The sequence below is a fragment of the Chlamydotis macqueenii genome, chromosome 8, assembly GCF_036417535.1.
Source record: "Chlamydotis macqueenii isolate bChlMac1 chromosome 8, bChlMac1.mat, whole genome shotgun sequence".
NCBI lineage: Eukaryota > Metazoa > Chordata > Aves > Otidiformes > Otididae > Chlamydotis > Chlamydotis macqueenii.
In genome coordinates, this window is record NC_141563.1 from 21,198,348 (window position 1) to 21,212,433 (window position 14,086).

Here is a 14,086-nt window from a genome sequence, read left to right on the forward strand (position 1 = left end):
TAACTTAATGTTAGAATGTTATTTTTCAAGAAATATGGGATACATATGTAAAGCGTGGAGGAGATATTTTAAGGATTTAAAATTTTGCTTCTGGACACCTTTTTGGTACAGGTACAATACTGTAATCAAGAAACTTCATGTACATACATCTCTCTATTCTTTCACGGGGCAGTATGTGGAAACACCACTTGCAGTTTGTCATGCTGCTTTTGTGGGATAAAAACTCACCCTCCTGTTAACAGCTGAAAAGTGAGAATGCTTGAGCAAGATTGAATAGGCGGAGCAAAAGGCCAGGGCTATGTGGTCTGAGATCTACAAGGAAAGGAGGGCATCTTTTGTGGAAGATAGCTTACAAAAGGGGACATATAGACCTTGCAATGGCTTTCAGCCTCTGTGAAAACACAAGGCCCTGAGGTATGATTAGCAGTGGTAAGTAATTAAAGAAAAACCTTATTCAGATTTGCTGTGTTGTTAATCTTTCAAATATGGAAGAGTAAGGGAAGAAGTAATGTTTGTATGTTTTTTTTTCCAGTAAACACACATTTTGTGTGGGAGTTGAGAGTTCAACTTATACATGAAATCAAAACCGACGTTACCTGGCTCGTGAAGTTTCCCTCTACCTTATCTCCTGTAGATGTGATCACTATAGAATCTAACCAATAGATCACTATAGAAGCTAACCAATATTGATTCTACTTAAATTTCCATCTGATGTCATCCCAGGGTAATCAGTAAATATTCTGGAAGAGTAAGACAATACTGAATTGCTTTGTGCATCTGAAAAATTAACAGCATTCAGTGTAATATATTGAAAGAGACATTAAGAGTGCTGCACATCTCCTTGCCTTTCCAAAGAACAACTATTTCCATAGGTCACTACGAAAAAAGATCTAGAGGTGAAAGTGCTCTAACCTTTTTTCCAAGTTTGCAAAAGATTTTGATTAGCTTGAAGCAGTAGTAAGCTTTATTTTAAGATAAAGTCCGAACACTGTATATATTTGCCAGTTCAAGGCTAGTTAAATTTAATGACACTACAGCCTGAAGAACTGTCTACTGTGTTTATTTTAAAGGAAGCTATGAATTTGAACTGAAAGTCTTGTAGGAAATGAATAATGATTAATTTTCTAAGGCAACTGTCCTTCTGAAAAAGCTACATCTGCATTCATACTTCTGTCTCATGACTCTCCCAATACTTCTTCTAGGATGTTTCCCAGGAGGGCTCCCAGGCGTAATGCAGAGTAGCCCTGTTGCAGCCACTCCTGAATGCAATGAATGAGGCCTGTTGTGTTTACAGCATCAGGCTTGAAGTGTAGTGTAGTTAATTTATGTTGCAATGATTTTAAGAAGTTATTTATGTTAACATCTTCTTCATGAAAATGTAGATAGCTCATAAGAAAGTACGTTTGTTCTTTATCAACAACCTCGACTCATTAGGGCCCTGTGTGTTAGTCTCTGTGTATGAAAGGAGTCTAGACCCCTTAACGTGTGATACGGCTGGTTGTCATTGTGAGTTGTTCTGTTTTATCGTATTTTCTGCATTAGTCTAATTTTTTCTGTATGAATGGAATTGCATCCCTTTTTTACTTGACAGTGAAGACAAACATCAAGCTGTCCAGAAGACAGAGTGCCATTTTACTTCTCAGTTGAAATTTTTGATGGGATGGACAAAACAGCAACAAACACTCGAGAAAAAACCTCCTGACCCTCCCAATTATTCTCACTGGCATCTTTAGATATTTTTAATAATATTTCCTTACTGAGAAATATTGAGTCCTTTGTGCCAGAACAAAAACAAAAAGCCAAAAAACAACCTCATACTTTATTTAATTGCTGTTTGGTCAGAACCTGAATTTTACAGTAGTCCTAATTTAAATTAAATTAGTGCTCAGAATGTTATGTTTTCCCCACCAGAATCCTTGAAATTCAAGCAAAACATACTATACTAGAATCATTATGTTAAAGTGGCTATTTATGATTGTTTTAAACCAAATTGTTTGAACGAGCTTTATTCCCAGGCTCACGTTAAATAGCATGCGTACTGCTGCTGCGTAATTGTGGCAACACATTTTAGAACGTTCCTTCTGTGTACAGAATGGAGGGAAATCATATTGTCACGTTATTCATCATAAAAAACTATTAAAGCCTCCAATTAAAAAATGCCTTTTTGGAACTATTGAATTAACAGAGTTAGATTAAAATATAAGTGCACTTGTTAAGTAATACTTTATTTTCAAAACCCATTTTCTCTTTATATTATTTATACAGTTGGTGTGTTTGACCAAGAGAATTGATATATTGTCCTCAATAGGGTAAATATCCACTGTGATTACTTCTTTAATTGCCAGAGCGATCTTTCTCCTTTCAAAGAAAGCAGTAAGTCACTAGTTAAGAAAAGAAGTCTGTTGCTGTTTCTCCAAGCACAGTGTTGCATCCAGAAGATGAGCCTGTCCTTCCTGTTTCTCTGTAAAATCAGAAGCCTTGTACTCTGTCCACACGGTAACTTACTGCAGAGCGGTGTATTGAGCCGACCTCTCCCTGTGTCTGTGCCCCATTAGGAAGGAGGCAGCCGGCTTAGTGCCACCTGCTATCACTGAGCTGTCCCCAATCTGTTCTTTGGAGCTCATGGTTGAATATCTTGATAACAAGATAAAAATATTGCATGTTGTTAAAAACATCAGAGATCAGTTTAAATGAGTGTAAAGTATAGTGTTTATTCACATTCTCAGGCACAAAACGGAGTATGTTCACTACACAGTTTGGGTGCTTAATAAGCCCAAGTGCCAATGAATTGGTTCTTGACAGTTATGAATGGTAGACTAGCTGCATTAAAGCAATGAGGGAGCTAACAGCAGGTTTGGAACTGGGTTTGAATAAATCATCAACCAAACATACAACGGCATTGTAACAGTAGGCCAGAACCTCCACGGCCATGTGATTGCTAGTTGCCAGGAGACCATGGATCTTGGGTATTCTGGAAATATTGAAATAATTTTAGCTGTCTTAAATTTATAGAATCTGTGGAAAAATCTAATACATTTAAATTTATTAAAATACAACTACTTTGTCAGAGTGCATGTAAAGCTTTTAGACAAAATATGGCTTTTTAACTAAAGCAGTTTCTTTTGGACATCGATCTACTTTCTTCTGTATGATTTACAATGTATTTAGAAAGAATATTTGCAAAATGTGATGTAGTATTTAAAATCTTGACTGCAGTAATTCAGTGCCTCTAACGAACAGATGCAAATATATTGTTGTACTCTTAAGCGTCCATCCTGCCATCCCTTTGCTTACAGGGGTGTCTTTATGCTTTAAAGTAGTCCGGTGGAGGTCAAATACACTGCTTTCATGTTTAAATTTAATTACATTAAAGAGCCTTTAAATGCTAAGATCTAATACTCTGTTTGCAATTACCTTTCCTGGGGGGGGGGGGGGGGGGGAAAGGCATTACATCAAATCCAGTCTTTTTTCTCCTCTTTTTTCAGAAGGAATTTTGCCAGATGTGTACGTATCTGCGTGTCCACAGATGCAGTGTGTAAGTGACAGGCCTGAGTTACAGTGGGATTCTTATTTTGTGGATGAAATGCTGAACATAATTGGATTAGATTAAATAGGTAGAAGTTTATTTGTCTGATATGTGGCCCCAGAGAGAAAAGAGTCAGAACGACACCTCGTAGGCTGCTCACCTTGCTCACAAGCTGTCTTCTGAAAAAGAAGCAACAGGCACTCTCTCATCACGAGCACTTGCTGCACACCTTGGGGTAAGTGTAGACTTCAGATACTGTTCAGAACAACTGAAAAGTGGAGCTTTCTTCTTTTTTTTTTTTATTTCTAGTTCTGCCCCAGATTTTCTTTTGTATGACTTTGGGCAGTTGCTTGATTTCCTTGCCAATAGGGAAGACTTCCCTGTCTTACGAGAGTCAGGAGGAAGAATTATTTATGATTAAGACTGTTTTATCCTGTGATTGTAAGTACACAACTAGTTGTTAACTTACACTAAAAGAAATAACAGGAAAAAAATCTCATTATTAATGAAGTTTAAATTCATCACGCACTCAAATTTTGTCTTAAGTAGATGTAATGAATACACCAGTTATATTCTTTTTGTAAACTGAATTAATACTGACATAAGAATTTATTTCAACACAATACATTTTTGCAAGTATTCAATCAACTGGCAATTTCTTTTTTTGAAGAACTCCTTTTCTGGAAGACAGCAACATCATAAAACAGGCGCTAGGCAAAGCTTGGGAGCAAGAGAAACAGAGTGAGTGAAGCTACGGGCATGTGAAGAGCAGTCACTATCCAGCAACAGCAGCAAAACAGTTTCAATTTTCTGGATTATTAATTCAAATTCACACGCACATGCCAGTTAAAATTAAAGGCCTTTTTTTACTGCTCTAGTTTAAATTAAAGATTATATTCTGCTCCACAAATCTGAATTAAATAGCTTATTTTGCACACCAAGCTCTCATTTTAAAGCTAATAAAGAAAAGACATAGCATGTAGGTGCAAGCTGGAGACAGGAAGGGTCTAAATTGCTACACCTGTTTCACTTGGGAGCTACTTTATTAGTGTTACAAAACTTGGCTTTCAATTTGGCAGTCAGGAGCACATTTAGAACAAGCATTTCTTTGTTTTGACAGAAAGGCTGTGACGTTTGAGCGAGGTGTGAAATGTGAAGGTACAAAATTAACTGGTAAGATAATTACTGTTCTAATTCTGCATAAACAAGCATTTTGAAAATCATTAATAGTTCAGGGAAATAATGTTAGTGATTAAATAAGGTGGTTTGCATCACTGAGCACAACTAAGCTGCTTTAATTACATTTGAAAGCAAGGGAAAGCAGCTAATTAAAATTAGCACAGGGTTCCTGAATGACCAGCATTGCATTGTTGCCCTAACCTGTTTAATTGCTTGTTTATTAATAATATGTCTTTATTTTCCCCTCTTCTGCATTTACCAAAATTATTAAAGAAGCTGAAATGTGTAAAGAGAATCTGACTACGTATACTTATCAGAATATGCAATGCAGATATAACCCAGGGAATTACTTACAAGGTAAGCCAAAATAATTCAGAAGTCATAACTTTTTTTCATATTAATAATGTGTTCTTCCTGAGTCACATTCATGTGTCAATCACGTCCATGGACAAGAAAAATGGTCTTTGGCACATTTACTGAATTGCAGCATTTTGTAGCTGCTTTATTTTTGAAACGTCTTGAATACTAAATTGTTAGGTAAAATATAGGTAATAAATCTAAGAGCAATCAATAATAAATTATGGAAAACATGGGCAAAAATATAATCTAAATTAAAAGAAAGCTTTATACTGTCTCAGCCTTTTTTAGCAAAACTTGCGCTAAATTGACCGTCTGCAATAGGTAGGTCTGTTCTCAGAAAAGATAAAACTCAGTATTCCAAGGTTTCCAGCGTATTTGTCCTTCAGTTGAGGAATATCTGTATTAGACATCTGACTTTCTCTTCCTAGTCCCTCATAAACTGTTTTCAGTTTAACTTTATTAGCATAAAACTATAGAAAATAATTGGGAGAGGTGTTAATCTACACTTTAAACAAATATATAGTATAATACAATGATGACAACTAAAAATAGAGTGAAATGCTAATTTATTTTTTATATTTAGGTATAATCAAGTCAAGTTACAGCAGACATGATGTTTTCCACATTGATTTAGTATTTGTACTGTACCTCTGATGTGAAAGGCTCAGATGCATAATAATTTACATACATATACATTTTAAACAGTAAAAATTCATAAAAATGTGAAGTTCTATATGGAAAGGTAGCAGATCCCTAAGAAAGCCAGTTAAATCATGGGAATTATGCTTGTGGAACTGATAAGCAATTAAAACAAGAAGTTAATTTTAACTTCATGCATAGTAGAGAATATTCAGCAGACATTACATACGTTTATTTTATCTGTGCATGTTTTTATGAACAAAGCGAAGGATTCTGCTCTATGTTATAGGATAGTAAAGAAAGATCCAAGTCACAGGTTTCAGTGGGAATTTTCTGCTTCCTGTCTACATACAGTATCTGATTGGCATTTTGAACATAACTTATAACAGAAATAACTTTGAAGGTTGTAGAGAGGTAGTATTGGCATTGTTCAAGTGGTTATTGCATTTGACATCCAAAGCAGAGGAAGATATCTAGTATAACTTACATAAATAGTGGTAGTCCTCAAATAATTTAAAAAAATTCTTACTAACTTTTAGAAAGCAAAAAGCTAAACAAAAAAAAAAAAAAGTGGAGAGAAGTAGAAAGAAAAGAAAAAAGAATAGGGGAAAAAAAACCCCATGAGATTGAACAAATGACCTAATTAAGTCTTACAAAGAATTTTTAGTAGCATCTCATTGCCATAACAACCATCTTGCATCATCAAAGGGATACATGACAACTTTTTTAGTAATCAATGTGGTATATAATTAATGGTGGCATTTCTTTGTTCTCTGGCAATTGGATAAATAAAAGTTTGCTATTCTTTTTTTAATTGCAAGGTTCCTTGGCCTTCTGTTAGGTCACGGTCATTGTAATTATGACTAAAACCTTTCATTAACCTTTCTATAATCTATTTCCTCAAGTTACTATCTGTAAAATCGTAGAAGCCACAAAAAATCCACTATACGAAGGACAGACTAGCAAAAGGACAGACTAGCAAAAGTATCAGGCATTACTCCTTTAAGTGATGTAAATTATTCCTCTTCCTAGTCCTATTCCTGTTTATCCTATTCCTATTCCCACTTTTGTTCATGTAGGGTTCTGGTAAATGTGTTCTGGTAGATTTGAGTTGCAGTGGTTTAGGATACTGCACTCTGCCCCTCTTTTGGAGGCTCCTGCTCCAGTGTTGGGATATATGCCCTCCCAGCTGCCATAGTGTGTATTCTAGAGTATTTTCAGACTCATAAGGAGTGTGAGGCTGCCGTTATGTGCAGGAGCATATTACACTGCATCTCTGCTGTGAGGAGGTAACCTCACATGGATGGTGGGAATCCCATCATAAGCTTTGCTCCTATGCCTACCAGAGCCTTACTGTAGTTTACCAGTCTCCACCCAAAATGTGACTTACCCATCTACTGCTACTGGGAACACATTTTCTCCTCCTTGACACATTGTGCTTGTATCTTAGTTTTCAGAATATTGATATGACATGTAAATGATATTGGTAAAATAAATTTTTAAGATGGGTGGTGAATCAAGTTGTGGAAGATGTTTCTTATTTCATATGTCTTTTTGTTAGCTTCAGTTTAACCTGAAGGAGTTCTATACTTCAGGGTGATTCTGTTACTAAAATAGCTAAATGTGCCAAAATCTTTTAGCTGTTTAACTCTGAAATACCTTGGAGTTGTGGTTGTAAGTGCTCTTAACTCTGTTCTATAGAAATAATCTCACTCACTTGCTAAAGGCACAGAGGAAACAGTGACTTGAACTGGGGTCTTGTACGTCCAGACCTGATGCTGTTATTGCTGGCCAATATTGTTTTTCTCCTTCTGCAAGCGTCTTAGTTTCCTTTGATGGAAAGTAAGGACATCAGAGCATACTACAGCAAGAAGTGGGCTCTTTACAGGATAATTTATTCCTGTGATGTGCTAGCATTATAAATATTTTGCAATTGAATTTTACTGATATGCAGAAAGGGCCAACCCTAAAATGTGATGAGACCCTGCAGGAGGTTCAACTACTCAGATGTTTGCTTGCAACTTAATAGAGTCAGAGAAATAAATACTTGAAGCAGGAAGATGTGACTGACTCTGATGTAGTGCCAGACTTGCTTTTGGCATTTAGTGAGGCAAGCGAAGTACTTCCAGCATATATTGGAAACTTCTGTACGGTACAACATGGCTGCTGGGTGCTTGTAGCCTCCTGTTTCGTGGTAGAACTGAGATGTACAGGGAAATAGGGATTTGATTGTACTTTGTGTGTTTATAACGCCATTTTAAAATATCAGAGTGAAAAATATGTAAACAGCTCCTATATTTATAAACAATTAAGGATACTAATTTATGTGGCATCTAAAATACGCTGCCTTTATTTGGCATTAATAAAGAACATGATCAACTTGTAGAACATCCCAACAGGGGAGTCACAACAACTTCTTGGTAGCGAGTGTTAGCAATAAGCGTGATCTGATTAACTGTGGCATTTCCCTGCTATGCCAGTAGTGTTAAAGGGATGTGTTGAGGGAGTCTAATTGTTAAAGCTGCCATTTCTCTTGCCCCTTTGCTTCATCATGGTCACTGCAATCATGACTGAAACCTTTCATTAACCTTTCTCTATTTAATTCAATCTTTTGTGCTAATAGCATTAGAACATGAGATCTACAAAATGTGTGTGCCGTTTTACGCAGAGAAGGGCCTCACCTCCCTGCTCTCTGTAGTTGGGGAAAAAGGTACAATACTTACTGGCTTGTTAAAAGCATGTTTTACAGGCACGCTGGAGAGGTAGGCGTGTGATGTAAGACAGTCCTGTTTTTTCCTCCCTTTTAAAACACAGATAAGGACTGACAAGCCGAGTGAGTTTTGTGCTAATGGAGGGTATATAATTGGCAAAGCATTGTGCCAGAAATACTAAGGCTAGGTGAGAGATGAAATAAAAATTAGTTGGATCACACAACATCCCAAAGAGGTGGAGAACCCAGTGCTGATGGTGTAAGCAAGTAACTGCATCATCCTAACACCAGCAAATGACTCAAAACACCTAAAAAGGCAGACTCTGTAGCCAGTCTGTGACCCACACAGGAGCAGGTGCTGCTATGAGCGGCTTGCTGACTTGGGAGAAAGGACAGGTTAGCAAAATCCTGAATACCGTTGAAAGGCTAGGGGGTTTTGTAGTAAACAGAGCTCAGTTAAACAAACATGCTACTTGTATCTACCAGTTTAGACTGGTTAAATGTCAGTAGTGTTAGTGCCACCCCATGAAATCTTCATTGCTCCTTATGGAAAAAAACCTTTCTAGGTCATATAGCTGATAGTCTGAGGGCACCTGTCACGGAGCAAAGTGTGAGTGGCAGTAATCACTGGCCAACTTCTGTCAGCATCCTTAACACCTCTAACCCAGATTTCAGGTCTTGGAAACAGTGATGATCATGCAATACAGGATTCATTTGTTATAAAAAGGAAGCAAAAATCTAGGTTTGTATATTTTGTAGTCTTCAGCATTTTTGCCATATGTTGCCACCAATTTATATGTGGAATATATTGAGCAGAGGTCAAGAGAACCTTTCTATGGGCTCACAATGGATAATGCTAACAGTGTATTCACTTGAGAAGGAGGAACCTAACAAAGCAAGATATTTTGTCCCAATCATTATTAAATATTAATTATACTGCATAAAGTTGTAATGAGTTTCTGCGGGCTCAATCAGCAGTAGTATACGTTATATTCTGAAACAGTGCAGCATCTGCATTTGAAATAAGTATCATCTGCTTCTGACCCAGAGGCAAAAAAAGTACATACATGGAATAGCTGAATGCAATCCAGTTTAAGTGTGGTGGAGGTGACAAAGATGTATGAAAGACAAGAATCTGAAAGTCTTTTGGAAATGGTGGCTAATTAATATCAAACATATAGGTATATGCAACATCATGAACTAATTGTGGACAAATGCTTAGTTTAAAACATAACAATTTTTAACAGCCAGCTGGCCTAAAGCTGCAGCTGCTTCTCACAGATCTAGACAGGGCATCCAGCACTAGAAAGAATGGCATGTATTCTAGGCAGGGTAAGTGAGTATGAATCACTGGGGGAAGTCTGCTCCTAAATTGGCAACCAAGTCAATACATAGGTGTTCCCAGGCTGAGACCTAATGAAAGAAAAAAAACCTCATCCTCTGACTCATGATCCTAATTCATTCCTGTTGTACCTTGAGCAAAATAAGCTGGGGGTGAAAACAAGTTATATCCTCATTTCCAGGAGCACTTGTTAAACTGTTTGTTGTATGTAGGCATAACAAGTTCATACTTTGTTATTTTCACAACATAAGGTTCTGACATGTGCATCAGACCTCATGTAACAAGGCAGAATTCCTTACTGTGGAGTGGAGAGACTCTAATGAAACAAGCGTGAGTTGATTTGAGAAAAGAGTTTAAAAACCCAAACATTATGGAATCTGGTATAGCCATAACAACTGCAGACTTCTAGTCCATCTTGTAAGTCAATGAAAAAGAAAGTATTTTTTAGCATTCAACCATATCAGCCCTTCTAGATTTTCTACTTGTTCCTGTAATAGTAGCACAAACAGCAAAGTATTTTTTTTCCATAGAGCTATAATGGCATGAGTTGTACATGTCTGTTCTGAAATCACCTGGCTTTGGGGCTTTAAGTAGGACCTTTGACATTGTTATTTGTGTTTCATTTTACATAGCATTGAAACGGTACCTTGCCCTAAGCTGTGGAAGACACTGCTATCCTTTCCAGTAGCCACTTCTTAGCACCCTGTCCTTGACTTCATAATCCTCAAATATAAAGCTTGGAAATCTGCTTCTGGCAGAACAAGATCTCTTCATCTTTGGGGTCACATTCCAGGCTTTTGTTCAGTCACAAGTTCTGTTTGGATTTATCTTCAGTATGTCTACTTGAATATTCAAAAAATCATCAGCTAGTCTAATTTGGTTTTTTTTTAAGTCATGTAAAAGACTGATTTGCTTTGACAGGTGGATCAGAAACAGAATTGGAGCTATTTTATCTGGACCTAATTAAACAACCTTCATTACTGGCAGGTATGTGTTTGTGATGACTAGAAATTAGCTTGATTGGAATTAAAACTCAAAATATAAGGCATTGAATTGACTTGTTTTTTTTTTAAAAAATACATGGTTTAAAAATATATCTGTGAAGTACATTTTTAAATGTGGCAAGTGCATGTCTAACTTTTAAATATCTCATCATGGCCGTTTCGGCTTTGTATTTTATGTTAATGGCCCTTCTCACAGGTATTTGTGAGGATATTGCCGACACTTACAAAATGGCACTACACTGGTTCGGAACTATGAGACTTTAATAAAACATTAGCAACAGTCCTTTTTTCCTCTTGTGGGCACAGAATTTCTGCAGTATTTTGTGTGGTGTGTTTGGAGCGAGTTTCAGTCATGCAAATGAGGCCAGCATGAGGCTTATGCAGTGCTTATGCTCTCAAAGAGGGTTTCAGTGGGCCTTGAAGTAAAGCATCTATGTTGGTTCTCTTTTACCTTCACAGAGCCCAGTTATTTCCAACTGGTAAAGTAAACTCTGTGGCCCTTGAATTAAGGGAACATTTCTCTCACTACCCATTGCAACTCCAGCCTGTGGAATAGATGTCACACCTCCTCAGTGTCACTTGAATGGCATGCTAAAACCATTAAATCCTATGATAAGTTCTGTCTGTCCTATTTGCCTTCTCCTGTGATGAAACCAGGCATAACTTTTTAGGAAAGTCTTCCAATGACCCTGACTGTTCACCCAGTCCAAATATGCTGCCTGAGGGTTTCAACACCTACCTTAAAAAAACTGAGTGTACACATACAGATCCATACTGCTGAGATACTTGAGTGCATATTGCACTGTTAAGCACTTTTATATCATGGTTTTCTATGGCTGTTCTGATTATGGAGGGTTTAGGGCAAGGCATCTTGGAAGAGATTTTTTAGAGCAATTAAAACATTGCTCTGAGTGAGTACTAAACAGCTGGTTCAAGAGCTTTTGGTATGGATGTGATGTATCTGTGAAGAGGAGAGTATCATCGTGAACTAGCCAACAAAATAAATACAGCCTTCTTTCAAATAAAAAATAACAGTGGAGTAATGTTACCTATGCCAAAAGAAAATATTGTACGTTTATCTCAGTTTCATAGACCTAAAATGCTGCAAATGTGTTAAAAGTCCAGATGATATTTCTGAGAGGCATTTTGTGTTCATCCCTATAAATAACAGATGTGAAAAATCCTGCATTAGAAAGGCAGCTCCTTGGGACAGGATATTTGAGGAAGTTCAAGCTATTCTGGTTATTGTCAACACTGATACAAGAATAGAATATTCTCCCTTTCAGCCTCAGATGGTGGCAGACAAGTAAGAATTGTGTTTTGCTAATTATACCCTTTAAACTATGTCATGTAGGGGGATGCAGCACTCATGCCAGTTACATGAACAGGAAATATAATTTGTCCTTCTGAAGGACAAAAACACATATATGCAAATCCTTAGGTTCTCTTTAGCTAAGGAGAGGCATTAAACATGGCCATAAAATCAAGAACTAACTCTGTGAATCCATAGTGCACTTCTGCTGGAAAAAATTAGGTTCATTTTACCATTTTAGGATGTAACTGTGACCAATTTAACAAATCCTGTGTTTAAGCTTTGAATTTCCAAAATCTGTCTAGTTAAAAGTCCCAGGATAAGAGTGCGTAATAGCACAACAGATTAGATTTTAAATCAAACATGAAAACAACTAAAACATAGCAATAAATGTCCTCCTACTTTCTCAGTCAATGACTACACTCTTGGAATAGCCCCAAAAAACTCAGATTTCTGCTGTCTTTTCCACCTCTTTCCCAATAAGAGCTTGTTACTTGTCTGAGATGAGTGTACAGTTAGTCAGTCCACAACTGTCAGGTAGATCCTACTAATACAATGATTTATCTTTCTAACTTCTTATGCATGAAACTAGGACAAAAGGTCTTTTCAGGGCTATCTGTAGAGCAATCTGTAACCTGCAAATCAGTTCCCCTCAGAGAACTTTTGAACTGGGAAAGTCCAGCAGCTGCCATTGGTAGCAATTATCTGTGGATAAAATATCACATCAGAACATGTTTCTGGAAGTAAATTAGAAATGCCAAGGCTAAAGCACTATCAAAAATGCAAAATGAGAGTAGGCAATGTGGTCCTGAAATGTGCTGATCTAGGCAAGAGCTCTGGGTTTTGGTTTTGTCTCTGTTGGTGGATGATCTAGGGAATGTGTGTCATCCGTGTGGTTCTGTTCCCTATCAGTATAAATGGGAGTGATACCTGCTTGCTTTTGTAAGGTGCTTTGAGGTCTGTATGTATACACAAAGTATCATTAGTTTCACCTACTGATGTTAAGAAGCAACAACACCTACTTCGGAATGCACATTTTTTCCATATTTTATTTTAACTTAATGTGCTTACACATCCTCGCAGGGACGTGGAGGAACATTTTTCTAGATTGACTTCCAAGCCTTGTCTTAGTGCAATGACAAACATCTGTTTGCAAAGCTGCTATGCATTAATTGTGTTCTTTTACCACTGGTCAGTGCCTGTGAACTTTACTCAGTAATGACTTGTGCACTAGTTAACAGGGGATTCATTTAGAAAGGGAAGTAAAACAATCCAGCAAAGACTGCATATATCATTAGTTTCATCCCTCCGATATTTCTTTTCCCATATGCATTTGGCTAACTGTACCAGGCTATGATCAATGTGCAGACCATGAAAACAGACAAAACCAGCTGAAAAAGCAACCTTGTGCCTCTTTAAGAAAATGGGAAAACTTTTCCAATTGATTTAGTGCTTCATAAATTAGCCTAGGGACAGCTTTAAATTGTGCTCTTATTATGCATACAGGATTCTACTCATCTAATAATTTTGGTATTCAATAAAAAAAAAAAAGATGTTTTGAATAGCAACCAAATGTGCCATAAAAATACACTATCCGCATTCTGCAAAGAGTGAAAATGTAAATGAATGGATTGAAAATGTCCCCAATATGATTTCTCTCTTGTTGACTTTCCAATTTAATTTTTCATGGGGAAAAAGATGTACTGGGAAATAGAATGCATGATCTACAAGAAGGAGTTTAGGGAAGTCATTATATACCTATTAGTTATGTGCATTTATTAAATCTGTCTGGTAAAATTAAAGGAGCTAAAATTTTATGTATTTATTTCTATCTAGTGTACCTAGTGTATCTTGTATGCCAGTCAGCATTTAAGATAAGCGAATTAACTTACCATATCAGAGAACAGAAGCCTTGAACCGGGAAGAATATGCCCACTAAAGAAACTCTCCTGAGATTCTGTAGTTGTGGTCCCCAGATGAGTTTGGCATACTATCCATTTTCATTTAAAGATAA

At 36.9% G+C, this 14,086-nt stretch overlaps 1 long non-coding RNA gene across 7 annotated transcripts in view; it reads left to right on the plus strand.

Annotated features, from left to right (window-relative positions):
• The window catches only part of LOC147599956 (uncharacterized), a 502,172-nt gene that overhangs the window by 163,390 nt on the left and 324,696 nt on the right, over positions 1-14,086 (plus strand). For 3 of the 7 annotated variants that reach the window (XR_015259207.1, XR_015259208.1, XR_015259209.1), the window contains one exon: positions 10,678-10,743. The exons of the other annotated variants lie outside the window; for them this stretch is intronic. This is a non-coding gene — a long non-coding RNA (uncharacterized LOC147599956). Of the gene's footprint in view, positions 1-10,677; positions 10,744-14,086 lie in introns of those variants that run through there. 7 annotated transcript variants of the gene reach the window in all.